The 15,348-nt window shown below is 41.3% G+C and overlaps 1 protein-coding gene and 1 long non-coding RNA gene across 3 annotated transcripts in view; one reads left to right on the top strand and one right to left on the bottom strand.

The window, feature by feature from the left end:
• The window catches only part of Plcb1 (phospholipase C beta 1), a 701,628-nt gene that overhangs the window by 533,057 nt on the left and 153,223 nt on the right, over positions 1-15,348 (bottom strand). The window lies entirely within an intron of this gene.
• On the top strand, positions 7,120-13,599 carry LOC132648974 (uncharacterized). The gene is made up of 4 exons (XR_009587365.1): positions 7,120-8,337; positions 10,986-11,128; positions 11,935-12,083; positions 13,471-13,599. It is a non-coding gene; the product is annotated as an uncharacterized LOC132648974 (long non-coding RNA).

Below are 15,348 nucleotides of genomic sequence, written 5' to 3' on the forward strand. Positions count from 1 at the left end.
AACTACTTCCATCATACATGGGGTGTGGCGGCACAGGTGGAGAAAACTGCTCAGAGACAGCTTGGAAACCACCATGTGCATTGCAGGAATAGCAACCAAGCCCTCTGCCTTCCAACACACTTTGCATTTAAGCAGTACACTTTAACCCAGGGGTACATGGCTGAAACCCTACCACTAGGAGGCTGAGACAGGAGAATTGCTAGTTTGAGGCAAATCTAGGCTACAGATGGTGAGAATCTGTCTTAAAAAAAATATTAGTTTTGTTGCATATAGGCTTTTGAAATAGGACCTAATGGTTTTTTGGATTTCCTCAGTATCTGCTGTTATGTTCCCCCTTTTATTTCTGATTTTGTTGATTTGGACAGTGTCCCTCTGACCTTTAGTTAGTTTGGGTTAGTTATGGGTTTCTCTATCTTGTTGATTTTCTCAAAGAACCAGCTCTTGGTTTCGTTGGTTCTTTGAATTATTCTTTTTGTTTCTAATGTATTGATTTCAGCCCTGAGTTTGATTATTTCCAGCTGTCTACTCCTCTTGGGTATGTCTGCTTCTATTTTTTTCTAGTGCTTTCAGGTGTGCCATTAAGTTGATTGTATGAGACGCCTTGGATTTCTTTATGAAGGCACTTAGTCTTATGAACTTTCCTCTTAGCACTGCTTTCATTGTGTTCCATAAGTTAGGGTAAGTTGTACCTTCATTTTCATTAAATTCTAGGAAGTCTTTAATTTCTTTATTTCCTCCCTGATCCAGGTGTCATTGAGTAGAAAATTGTTCAGTTTCCATGTATGTATATGCTTTTTGTTATTTCTGTTATTGTTGAGATCTAGTTTTAGAGCATGGTGGTCTTTTCAATCTTCTTGTATTTGATGAGGCTTGCTTTATGTCAGTTTTGGAGAAGGTTCCATGATAGCTGAGAAGAAGGTATACTCTTTTGTGTTTGGGTTAAAATTCTATAGGTCCATTTGATTTAAGACCTCTGGAAGTGTTATTTTCATGTTTAGCTTCTGTCTCAATGATCTGTCCCTTGGCGAGAGTGGGGTGAAGTCTTCCACTATTAAAGTTTTGGGATCAGTGCGTGATTTAAGTTTAATAGTGTTTCTTTAGCAGGAGCCCTTGTGTTTGGTGCATAGATGTTCAGGATTGTGATGTCCTCCTCATCGATTTTTCCTTTGATGAGAATGAAGTGTCCCTCTCCATCTCTTTTGATGAATTTTGGTTAAAAGACTATTTTTATTAGATATTAGGATGGCTACTCCAGCTTGTTTCTTGAGTCTGTGTGCTCAGAAAATGTTTTTCCAGCACTTTATCTTTGATGCAGAGGTGTGTTTCTTCAATTCAGCAGAATGTTGGATCCTGTTTTCACAAACAATCTGTTAGTCTGTGTCTTTTTATTGGAGAGTTGAGACCATTGCTGTTAATAGATATTAGTGACCAAAGATTGGTAGTTCCTTTTATTGTGGAGTGGGTGGTGATTGTGTGTTTGGGTGCTTGTTTTCTTTTGCTCTTTTGATGTGATGGTGTCTTTATCCTGCATTTTCGTGGGTGTAGTTTTCCTTCTAATATCCAGAGTAGTGCTGGATTGCTGCATATATGTTGTTTGAATTTAGTTATGCCATGGAATATTTTGATTTCTCCATGTATGTTGATTGGAAGTTTTGCTGGATATGTTAGTCTGGGTTGGCATCTGGGATCTCTAAGTTTCTGTATGACAGTGCCCAGGCCCTTCTGGCTTTCATAGTCTCTGTTGAGAAGTCTGGTGTGATTCTGATAGGTCTGCACTTATATGTTATTGACATTTTTCCCTTGACACTTTTAATATTTTTTCTTTGTTCTGTAGATTTAGTGTTTTGATTGTTATGTGGCAGGAGGACTTTCTTTTCTGGTCTACTCTATTTGGTGTTCTGTAGGCCTCTTGTATGTTTACGGGCATCTCTTTCTTATGGTTGGGTCAATTTTCTACAATTTTCTTGAAAATATTTTCCAGGTTATGAGGCCTGGAATCCTCTCTTTTTGTCAATTCCTATTATTCTTAGGTTTCGTCTTTTCATGGTGTCCTTGATTTCTTGGATGTTTTGTGTTTGTAACTTTTCTGACATTACTTTTTCTTTGAGAGATGTATCAATTTCTGCAAGTGTGTCTTCAGCGCCTGAGGTTCTCTCTTCCATCTCTAAAAGTGGGGAAGAGCCTTGACCTCATTGACACAAGAGACAACTTCCTGAACAGAATACCAACAGCACAGGCTCTAAGATCAAAAATTAATAAATGGAACCTCATGAAACTGAAAGTCTTCTGGAAAGCAAAGGACACTGTCATCAGAATAAAACAACAGCCTACAGACTAGGAAAAGATCTTCACCGACCCTATATCCGACAGAGGGCTAATATCCAGAATATATGAAGAACTGAAGAAGTTAAACACCAACAAACCAAATAATCCAACTAAAAAAATGGAGTTCAGAGCTAAACAGAGAATTATCAACAGAGGAATACTGAATGGCAGAGAAACATTTAAATGTTCAAAGTCCTTAATCATTAGGGAAATGCAAATCAAAACGACCCTGAGATTTCACCTTATACCCATCAGAATGGCAAAAATCAAAAATTCAAGGGATGATTCATACTGGGGAAGTTGTGAAGAAAGGAAACTGTCCTCCTTTTCTGGTAGAAATGCAAACTTGTACAACCACTTTGGAAATCAATCTGACTCTTCCTAAGGCAATTAGGAATAGTGCTTTCTCAAGATCCCACTATACCACTCCTAGGCATATACCTAAAAGATGCCCCACCATTCATTAAGGATGTTTGCTCAACTATGTTTATGTAGCTTTATTTGTAATAGTCAGAATCTGGAAACAACCTAGATGTCCCTCAATGGAGGAATGGATACAGAAATTGTGGTACATTTACACAATGGAATACTACTCAGCAATTAAAAAGAAGGAAATCATGAAATTTGCAGGCAAATGGATGGAACTAGAAAAGCTCATACTGAGTGAGGTATCCCAGAGGCAGAAAGACACATATGGTATATACTCACTTATAAGTGGATATTAGCCATATAATATAGGATAATGATACTAAAATCTATAGTCCTAAAGAAGCTAAACAACAAGCAGAATACTAGGGAAGACACTTAATCTTCATTTAGAAGGTCAAGCACGACAGACATCAGAAGTAGGAAGAGACAAGTAACAGGACAGGAGCCTTCCACAGAGGGCCTCTGAAAGACTCTACCCACCAGGGTATCAAAGGAGATACTGAGACTCATTGCCAAAGTTTGGGCAGAGTACAGGGAATCTTATGGAATAAGATGAGATAGAAAGATCTGGAGGAGGCAGGAGCTATACAAGGAGAACAAGAGAATCCAAAAACCTGGGCCCAGGGGGGGCATGCAGAGACTGATACTCCAACCAAGGACCATGAATGGAGAGGACCTAGATGTCCTGCTTAGAAGAAGCCCATAGGCTGCTCAGTGTATAAGTGGGTTCCCTAGTAAGGGACACAGGGGCTGTCTCTGAAGGGAACTCAGTGGCAGGCTCTTTGATTACCTCCCCCTGGGGTGTGCATCCTTTCCAGGCCACAGAGTTAGATGATGCAGCCAGTCTTGATGAGACCTGATAGGCTAGGGTCAGACAGAAGGGGAGGAGGACCTCCCCTATTGATAAGAGGACTAGAAAAAAGGCCTACTGAGAAGAAGGAGGGTGGGTGAGACTGGGAGGAGGTGAGAGAGGGGGCCGCAAGGGGATACAAAATGAATAAATCATAATAAATAAATAAATAAAATTGAGAAGAAAAAGGAAACAAAAACCAAACAAACAAAGGACACAAACAAGTGGTATCTAGTATCCTTCCTCTTGAGCCTCTGTGGCTTTGGGAAAAGGGCCCAGAAGTTACAGCATGTCATGATGAGGTTTATTTTCTTCCCTCTGGTCTCCTCCTGCCCTGCCCAGCCACCCTCTGAACAAGCTGGGGGTGATCTCCTAGAGGACAAATGATGCATGACGCCGTTACCTGTCATTACACCCACGTGACTGCCTGGCGAATGAGGAAACTGGACAAGAAGAACTAACTGCGCAGAAAGCCCGACTAATTTCCAGGATGCAGATCTGTGACATAAACAAGTGCTCTGTGTCTCAAACCACTGCGAGGGGACAATGTGTCAAACAACATTTACTTGGTAATAGAGAATTAATGTGACAATGGAGGTAAGGCCTAAACAGGTAAGGTCACTGATGGAATCGTGGAATGAATGCCATGGAAGAACCAGCCACTTTCTGACTGGATTTAAACTTGATCCATAAGAAAACCATACCTGGCCCTGTTAACAGGACAAGAACCGTGTCTGGATAAGTAATAGGCCCTAGCCTGAAGGGGAAGGTGAGACATGGACATGAAATTCCATCACTAGCCCATGAGCTATTGGCACTTGGCAGCTATTGGGAAAGGTACAGTCAGATTCTTTTAATGGTGTGACCCCTGGAAGGTTGATCACACTCCTGTGCAGGCTCCGCTCTTGAGAGTCATTAAATGGCACATACTGGACTCAAAGTGTTTAAACCTTTTTTTGAAAACAGAAGTGCCTTGTAGACTAGGATCTGCTTGGAGATAACAGTGGAGAGAAATAAGCTGTGGCTATCATTACCGTTTGGCTGTGAATTCCAGGCTCACTACTGGTCTACATATCCTCATTTGGAAACTGGAATGCTTGATAAATTTCAAAGCAAGACATAACGAAAAGAAAGTGCTCCTAACAAAGTCAAAATGGAAGGAAAACCTCCCTGAGAGTGCCCAAGAGGCAACAGTAAGAAATAACAAGGGAAGTTTTAAACTAAAAAAGATGGGTGGGTGGCTATGTAATAACTGTAGAGCTGTGAGTTTTAACAAGGAGAATGCTTACATTTTATTCCTCGCTTTCATGATGAACGAAGTAACACAAAACCTGATTAAATTAAAGCAAGTCAGACAAATTATGATTGGGAAAATCACATGGCAGAAGAGAGCACAGGCCCGCTCACATTGACAAGCTCCTCACGAGCTGCCTTGGGTGTGGAGTCCAGCTCTACACCCTAAGTCCCTCCACTAGCAGGGAACAGAAGCCCTGGGGGTTACGGTTACATTTTCTAACACTAAAGCGCTGCAAGTTCTTCAGCTTTATGGCAGCATGGTGTCTGGGGAATAAGGCTGCTTACCCAATGCACTGCCCTGGGGAGCACTATCTTGGAGTGCTTGCTAGGAGATCACCTATATCTGTGTGGGAAGAGGCAACAGCATCTCCTACCAGGGAGTCTTGAAACTCCTTGAAAAACTAATAACCTATAAGAGATCCTTACAATCAGACGCTCTGACAAGGAGGCCCAGGAACTTGTTTAACAAGCTCTCTAAAGGAATGTGATGCAGCCAGGAGTATGAAAATTGTGTTTTCAGAGCTTTTCAGTGTACTGGTTTTCTCTAAATCCCTAAAGTCCAACCTCTCTTCATTCTCCTATTTTGAAATCATCCAGTTGTCAAGAGGGCTTACATGTTAGTAACCCCATGTCTGCTTGCCCTTTTGCTCATTCATTTATTTAATACTTACTAGTACTGACTATGTGCTAACACATTATTGAAAATAAGCAAGACTCTTTTTCTTTATGGGTTTACATTCTTTTGTGTGTTTATGGGAGTAACAGTGGATGTAGGCAGAGATTAAGCAAAAGCACTGTGACACCTAACATGCTAGCAAATCACATAACAAAGAAGTTGAGACCTAGAAAAGAAGAGGGAAAAGAGAGTGCATATGTCCACAACAGGCCCTGGAGACACTGAACTGTTTTAATCCCTCTAACAACACCATTGCAGGGAAGAATACAGAAACTGGACCCCCTACAATCTAAGAGTTAGTTGGTAGGTTCCAATCTTGTTCCTTCTTACCCTCAAGCTTTGATATCTTCATATAATCAGAGCTATAGCCTTCATACCCCAGGAAAACACACTGTGAGGTAGAGATTTGTATGAAGGTATTTGTTAAAGAATAGATGTATCAGTTTGAAGGGAATGGAAGGAAAATAAAGGCAAGGGAAACATAGAGAAGAGAAGTAGAGGAAAAGAAATGTGGTTAGGAAGCAGAAGGCAGAAAAGGGAAGAGGACAGGAGAAGATGAAAAGGGAGAGGGGGACTAGGGGAAAGTAGGGAATAGGGAAGAGGAATAGGAAGGGAAGTGAGAAAGGTAAGAGAAAGGAGCCAGGGGAGAAGTGACACCAACACAGTTACTGAAAAGGTACATGCCAACCTCCTGGGAGCTTCTGAGCTGATATGCTCCTTCAGAACTGTCCTGAAGAAGGGTGTTGGTATAATGTTCTTTTAAAATGTATATGCCTTACCCTTGTTAATTCAAATGCTGATTTCCCCACCCCCAACTCTCTGGTTTCAATCTGGATATTGCATTGTGATACTAACTATAAGCATCCTGTCTCAACTCTTCTGTAAACAGGACACAAATAAAGCAACTAGATACCATGTTGTGCAATGGGAGGAGCCAGAGGACAGGAAAGAGGGGAGGAGCTAGAGAACAGGAAGGGGCGAGAAGGAGGAGGAGCTCAAGGAGGGGAGAGCACAGAGGAGAGCAGAGTGGGAGGAGAGATCTTGGAGGACTTGGAGCATGAACCAGACCTAAGATTTCACAAAAAGCAAGTATAATGTGGTAAATCCAAATGTTAGGAAACTGAGGGCTTGGAGGTTTAGGAGGGAGTAAATATTGCCCAGCATTGTGTTCTAGGTTAACTAAAAACCCAGTCTCTGTGTGGTGATTTGGTTATACAGCTGCTGAGGATTAACAGCAGCATTACCAGAAGATAAACCCAAAGTAAATATTAATAACTTCTTACAACAAAAGGGTGAGCCCCTGAAGTTCACATACTAGAGCCAGCACTCATAACCAGCATTCAGTATGAGTTGATACACCTTTACCTAGCATCTTACAAAACCAACTAACTTAATAAGGACGTTCAAAACATGTGGAAAGAAATATAAAACCTAAATTTCTAGAGGTTTTGTTGTTGTTCTTCTTCTTGTTGTTGCTGGAATCTAATCCTCCATTTGAGACTATTCAGTAATAAAGCCTTGCTCCAAATGTCCATCAAATGCTGACGAACAGCTCAAGTGCTTTGTAGAATTAACAGTATTAAAAACATAAGTATGTCTTTGTAGGAGAGTGTTAGTTTTGCCAGATATCAATAAAGTGCACAAGTTCTTATTCAAGGCAGGAGAAACTGCCAAGATTATAATTGCTGTAACTGGAAGTAGGCAAAGAAATTAATGTTGCTGAATAGCATTCAACTCCCAAGAGCTGGCAAATTTACTCAAGATGGGCTATCATTAGGAAGGCAGGAGGAAAAACTCCATGCAATATGGTCAGCGTTTTCTGAAACTCCTGAGTGGTCACAGTTAACATGGTAAATATTTAATTCCATCACTTGTAGGTACCCTTTGCCCTCAGCGTTTCACTTCAACAGCTCCGAGAGTTTAGGCAAACATTTAGATTTCTATTACCTGCCTGTTATTCTTGCTGGCTTAGCTGGCTGCCTTAGGCCAAAACCACAGGAAAAAAGGGTAAGTAAGACTAGAAGACAAGAAATTTAATGGGAGAGGAAGAGGATAAAACAAGAGCTGAACATGATCTTCAAGGAGGAGAAGGACTGTTCACATTCTTTCTTGTTACATGAGAGACTACAGTCTGAAACTGAAAGGGCAGGCTTATATTTAACGGCACAGAGAAGGAAGAGTGATTTTTTTTTCCTTTGGAGAAGAAATCTGGTGCCCTGGCAAGTATTCTTTCCCTGTCAACAACCAGAGTTGGCCTAATTAGACCTCTTGGTTTTGAGGACAGTTTTTTCTTGCCGAACCCCATGATAAGTAGATGCATGATGACTCCTTAGTGCTTAGGCTAAACAAGAGTTCTGAGCATTTCTCATTAGGCTGGCCCACAAGAGACCTGCAGGAGCATGGGAAGAAGTGAAACAGCAGCTATATTGACCAGCCCAAGGCACAATCAGCACACCCTGGAGCCCAGCACACACTGAGAGCCATCCCTTCAGAGCTACTTGAGGCAGCTCCAGGCTGCTGTTATATAGCACATTTTACGAAGTCATGAATGGCACAGCTCTCTCCTTTCACATTCTCTGAGTTTAAAAGATGTTCTTGCTTTCTGTTTTAGAGAAAATCCATGCTGGGGGAAGGCTCAGGACTCTCTGAAGCACACCAAAATTATTCTTCAAAGAGCAAGTGTCTCATCAGAAGCAAGAGAAGACAGGGAACAGGACAGGAGTCTACCACAGAAGGACTCTGAAAGACTCTCTTGATCAAGGTATAGAAGCAGATTCTGAGACTCATAGTCAAACTTTGGGCAGAGTGCAGGGAATCTTAGGAAAGAAGGGGGAGATAGAAAGACCTGGAGGGGACAAGAGCTCCAAAAGGAAACCAACAGAACCAAAAACTACTGGGCACAGGGGTCTCCGCAGAGACTGATATCCCAACCAAGAATCACGCATGGAGAGGACCTAAAACCCCTGCTCAGTTATAGCCCATAGACTCATTCTCCAATTGGGTTCCCTAGTGAGGGGGACAGGGAATTTCTCTGGCATGAACTCAGTGGCTGGCTCTCTGATCACTACCGCTGGGGTGGGGTACAGCCTTGCCAGGCCACAGAGGAAGACAATGCAGCCAGTCCTGATGCGACTTGATAGACTAGGGTCAGATAGAAGGGGAGGAGGACCTTCCTTATCAGTGGACTAGGGGAGGGGCATGGGAGGAGAAGAGGGAGGGAGGAAGGGATTAGAAGAAGACGAGGGAGGGGCCACAGCCGAGAGATACAAATTGAATAAATTGTAATAAATGATGATAATAATTTTTTTAAAAAAGAAGTTAATAGAACTGTTACACACCAAAAAAAAAAAAAAAAAAAAAAGAGAAAAACCTCAAAAAACAAAAAACAAAGAACAAACAAAAAAACCAAGAGTCTCCTACAACTCACAGTACCTTGCTGTCAGAAGACACCAGCTAAGTAGAAAACCAGCAACACAGGAAGAGATCAAGAATTCATTTTCCTCCTGGGAACACGTAATTTAGGTTCTTCTCTATTCTTCGAAATCAAATCCCTCATCTTTAATTATGTGTTTCTGCCAAGTGTGTGATATGGATCAATCACAGATTTAGTGCCTCAATTAAGGATCATCAGTAAACTGTCCTAGGATTAAACTGCCTCAGGGACCACCTCGTTAGCTTCCTTACCAAGTTTAAGTGTCAACTGAGAAAACCTAGGTCCTGCTAAGAGCAATGACTCCAGAGTCATGGAAATATTTCCTTGTTACCCCAGGTCCTTTCAAATCATCAAGCCAGCTAACATCGGAGAAGTGACACATGCGTTTACTAGAGATTAGGCATCACACCGAGAAACAAGATCTATCAAACGCCACTCAATCAAACACAGTCGAGTATGCCTCTCCTCTCTCTTCTAAAAAGGAAGACAGGTCACAGCAAAGTCCAAACGGTGCACCTTCCAACTCAACCAAGCTCCCACTGATCACACAAAACCATAAATGAAGGCCATGTTCTCTGGACCGGACATGGTCTCCGAGTGCTCCAGAGAGGCTTGTAAATATGAAAGGCAATAGAATAAATATATCCACTCAATAGCTAACATTTCTGACAGCTCTGCCATAAGACCAAATAAGTCCAGTTTGTGTTTCTCAGATTCTAGGTTTTTTATTTTTAATAATTGACTTCAAAACAAAGAATTTTACTTTTGCAAGTAAAATTTATAGGTGACATAATGCATATATTTTAGTATACATTTGTGGATTTTGATGAAAGCACTCACATAGTACAAACACTACTAAAACATGGATTATTTGAATGACTAGAGGGCCCTGTACCCTTCTAGCCAACTCTTGCCCTTAACCCCAAGAAGCAACCAGGACTCTTTGTGACATGATAGATTAATTCCACTTGTTTCCAAGTCCATGCAAATATAAGATGATTTCACGATTTCACGCTTATTTCATCAGCGTCATGTCTTAGGTGGATAGCAGGGCTGTAAGTATCAAACATCACTTTCTCATTTTGCTGCATAGAATTCCTTGGGGTGATGTAGAATCATGAATTTCAAGCTTTTGTTCTGGTAGTTGAAGATGATTAAAATGCTAATTTAGAGAATGTGAATAGTTTCTTTCAAAATAACATTATTTTATAAAGACACTACTCCTAAATGAATAGAGCTTCTCAAACCACTGGAGAGTCTTCAAAGGTAAACTCCCAGAATCCATGTTTTCTTCTCAACAGAACTACAGATAAATAATCAGCAAATGGGTCTGTTTTAATAATTGGAGACTATTTCAAAGTATAGTAAGAAAAAAAAAGAAACGATACGCTACAGACCTACTGTAAACATGTAATCGTCAAGACCTAAGAAAAGCCTGTGAACATACTCTCAAGCATAGCAGCAGCAATACAACCTGAAGAATAATTCTGTGTGTGCCTTATTTCTGGCACACTCCCCTCACTGGCTAGCACGCTAATCCCTTTCTTAGAAGAGCACTTAGCGCTGGAAATGTGTGAGGCAAACACAAAGATGCAAGTCCCAGTTTCGTATGCAAATCAGCACCATGGAAACCAGGGCGGCACTGCTGTGCTCAGGGCAATCGGTGGGGAACAGATGTGCTATGAATCAAAAGCTGAAGAAAATTGCTGTCAACAGGATTAAGGACACAGCCTGCTTCTCACCCTGTGGCTTCCTTTAATTCTGAAGTAAGACACTGCAACTTGACACTTCAATAGACTAGATGGGGCTTCTAATTCTCATTTGTGACCCCACCTAACAAACATCTTGCTTATTTACAATACAGACATCCAAGCGGGACTTTTGGTGACTCAGTTACAGTAAAAACAAAAATTTAGAAGTCATAAATGTATACACTTTTCTACCCAAGTAACACAATTAATATGTTTCTGTGTCAGGTATGTGGGTGCAGTAATACTTTTATCTCCAGTTCTCCTTGTGCGACCATAATCACGTCTGACTATAATTATGAAATTAAACACTACATCTGATGACAGAGATCAATGTGATTGCCCAGGGTACAGCGACTCTACCTTGAAAGGTATGCATAAACTTTTAGGGTAATAAAAATGTTCTTTTAGTCTGAAGGATGGTGTCACGGGTACACATATAATTGAGCTGTACAGAAAAACTTGCTCATTTTACCTCATCAAGGTTACCACCATAACATGCCAGAAACAATACATTACCCCTATAGAATTCTGAAGGCTTTCTTCAGAGGTTCCTAATTACAGAGAACTGAGTTCCTAAGTAGCTAGGAGCATCAGGGAGGCCAAGCAGGTTCAGTGGACCCTGGTTAGTGAGCAAGCCATCATCCAGTAAGCCTCCGCTCACACTGTCCAGTCTCTTAAATGCTGCCCAAACACCCTGTTCCACCAACAGCCTTTCTAAGACAGCTGGCGAAGACTGGGACTCTGCAAAACCCTGTGAGCAGAGCCTTGCACCAGCCAAGGCAAGGTGATGTCCTGCACTGAGTCAGACTGGCAGGGAGCACCTGAACCTACCCAAGCCATCCTCCCTCCCCCTCCCCCTTTGAAAAACTGGGAAGGATACTCTGCTGTGTTCCATCCCAGCATTCCCTTTAGTCTGAACTGATTTGTCACTTGATTCTTGTTTTGAAGCTCTGGTACATGCTAGGCTTATCCTAGAAGGTAATCACACTCCAGCTTGATTATTTATAGATAAGGAAACCCAGTAATGATCCTTTTAACTAACTAGTCATTACTTGGACAATACAGACCTGGGTGACAGCTATCAACCATTCACCTTTTAAAAATACAAAGAAGCCAATAGTCACTAGTCAAAGACACCCTTAGACTTACCTTACATTCTTAGCCTGTCTTCCAGGCTGTGACCTCTAAAGCTCCTCCAGGAAATGGTCCATGGAAGAGGCTGAAGTCACAGCAGGGAGCCTCATGCTGATGAGCACTATCACCAGAGGGACCTGCAGACTATTTCCTGCCCCATCTCAGAATCTTCATCTCCATAAAGAAAGGGTAAGAAAATTCCGTCCTCTCAGCACAATAGTTGATGATCCCATGGAAACTACTTATAATGATTTGTCTCATTAATTCCTGGTTTCAGACCCAACTATGATATATATATGTATTTCAAATTCTATCTGGACTTTAATTTTAAAGGGGACTAGTGGGAAATGGAGGAGTGACAGAAGAGTGTAATGGAGAACAAATACACATGTGTGAAAATAGCATAATAAAACCTATGATTTGCCATACTAAGTGAAAAAATTTATGGATGTATTTGATGCCTTTTATCATTATAAAAGAAGAATCCGTTAGCTCACATCTAGTTAGTATAAAGCAGAAATAAAGCTGTGCTGATGTTGACAGGTGTTACTATCATTATACACAATCACTCAACAATTATGACTTGAGAGCTCTTGGCAGAGCTCATATAAAGTTCACAGGCCCGTGTGGATTAAAAGTCTACCCCTTCCACATTTAATGATATGATATTTGGCATACTATATAACAGCCTGCATTTTACTAAGTTTTATCTGTAAAATGGGACTGTTCACAATACTTCCCTCGTGATCACCAAGAAGATTAAATTAGTTAATTAAAATGAAAAACATAAATCCTCTGGCCAGTGCTAAGTATTATGCAATGTTTACTAAATGATAAATTAAATGTTTTGCTCAAAAAAGAATTTCAGGGAGGCCATCCGTCCCCTGAGATAGGCTCCTTCACATGAATCAGCAGTGACTTCACTTGACAGGAGCACAGCGTTAACCATTCTGACATTTAAAGTCTCCTCTAATAGAAAGATCGAACATTCCCGAGGGGGAAAACTATCAAGCATCAAGCAACCCATTCTTTTGTTTTAATTTTTATTTTTTTACTATTAGTTACAGTTTGTTAACTTTGTATCTCTGCTGTATTCCACTCCCCCTTTCCCTCCCAATCCCACCCTCTCAAGCAACCTGTTCTTAAATAACAACATAATTAATGATTATCAATGGGAAAACACTGGACAAGAAAAAAAAATCAACCCCCTCATTAGCACTGAAATATCACGTCCACTGTGAAGCTGTGAGGCTTTTCCAGAGGATTCTAGTTGATAACATGGGAGAATCGGCCAACTGCTCCATTCATCTGCGTTCATACTTCGGCAGAGTCCATCCCCTCCCATCTGCTGTTGACAGTGGAATGAGAAGGCTATTTCTGATTAATTTTTATGGAACTAATTAACATAGGATCCAGAGCCCCCGAGACCTTTAACTGACCCTCAGAAATGTATCTTTCTGCACCCACCATGTGCCCCTAACTCCCAGTCCCACCCTTAGGTCTTGGATATATTTTCTTTAAAATCGATGCTATTTTTAGACATTGAAATGTGGAAGCTTTTGCTAATTCTATTTAGAGAGCACGCACGATGCCAGCTTAAGGTCCCAGTTTACCTCATCCCTCACCAGATCGACAGTTGGAAACACTTAGTTCTGCTCTGCTTCCATTGTGCCTCCGAAGCCATTTGAGTGACTGAAATCACAGGTAAGTATTTGCAAATGAGCTGAAGAAATAAAGATGTGCCTGAATGCACCAAGCTGCCTTGTTAAGACACCGCATAGTTCTAGGTTAATTCTTGGGGATTTGGCTAATGCTTTGCAAACTGCAACAGAGTTCTTCCCTGACTGTAACATACATTTCATGACTAGTTTGTGCTTCCAGATCAAAAATTTGTTTGGTGCTCTTAAAAGATTTCCTGAACTCCACATTTACAGAATTGCAGAGGAAATTCTGCCAAAGGGGTGGGGGGAAGGTTTGTGCACTTTTTAAATAACCTCTGCCCTGCTAAGAAAACAGCAGTAAGTTCAGTATTGTCATTTTTCATTGAATGTTTAACATGACTAGTTTTAGACTCTTCATGGCAGAGACATCAAGATAATTCATAAAAACTATTATTAACCCCACTTTATAGATGATAAGACTGAGGGTTACACACAGTAAGGATTAGGCCAGAGTGAAAAACAGGGCTATGATTAAGCTGAAACTTGAGTAAATTTAGTTAAAGTACTATGTTTAGAAGACAGGGTATGTGCAGGACTCTTCACAGCCTGGCATGTCCAGTGCCCTGAATGTGGCATTTATAAGGCACTTCTAGCAGTGGAACTGGGACCTTCAATTATTATAAATCCATTGCAGACAGAGAGGAAAGGGCTGAAGATCTGTAGAAACACTGAGCTTTCCATCCTCAGCTCTCTTCCATTCCTCCTCCTCTAACAGACCACTATTCTCTGCATCCAATCTCAGTACAGTGATAACCAGTAGTGTGGTATTTTCTGTAACTGGAATGGTTCATGGGCTTAGCATCCTTTGGCATCTTCTAAAAGGTGAAAGCATTAAATGCAACACATTAAAGTTTCATCAGAGTTACATCCAAAAGAACAGGCCCACATTGGGGTGTGACGCCACAAGTGTATTGCCTCAGCTATTTAGGGGGCTTATGCTGAGCACTGGCACCTAAGAGTTGAAGATCTATGTCTAAAACTACAACAAAAGCCAGACACAGACTTCAGGTCCTCACGGACTCCTCTGGAACTATATGGAGCTCCAGTCTCACCATCCACTGCTGCTCATTATCTTGAGAGTGATGATGCTCATTGACTTAATTTACTTTAACAGACTGAAAACAGACCCTGCAATCTCCAGTGTTTGCCTTGGATGCTTGTCTATGAAAACAAAGCTAGATGTGGCCCAGGCACAGAAATGAGCATTTGCATTTGCACGAGTAATTCTAACAGTTACTAGAGGCTGAATCGACACCGAAACTGATACAGGACCAGGGCCCTAGCCTTGAGGAAGATATATAAATACCAATCTGTAGACCTTTGGCCTTTGAAGAAAAGTCAAACCATAAACCAGACCTCACTTCCCCTTCTCCTCACACCACTAGAGGGTGATAGCTGTGGACAACAAGGTTGATGTAACAGGACTTGGATTTCTCATTCATTCATTCACCATATGAGCTGGCACCTCCAGAATCTTCACGTGGAATCAGCTCTCAAGATGAACTGGAAGAATAAAAGCATCATGGTTGTGACCCGGAAACACCTGAATTCAAGCCCTGATGCAGATGTTCACCAACAGTCTTTAGTCACGTTGAGCCGACTTCTTGGAAGGGAAACAGGGCTGCTAATGTGGAGAGGCTCAAGCAGCATAGCACCTTGAGAGATCCAGCGCACATCCTGTGTAGAGCACGCGACAGAAATAGTAGCTTCTTTCAGGAAGTCAGCCATGGTTG

Source organism: Meriones unguiculatus, chromosome 18 (assembly GCF_030254825.1).
Source record: "Meriones unguiculatus strain TT.TT164.6M chromosome 18, Bangor_MerUng_6.1, whole genome shotgun sequence".
Lineage (NCBI taxonomy): Eukaryota > Metazoa > Chordata > Mammalia > Rodentia > Muridae > Meriones > Meriones unguiculatus.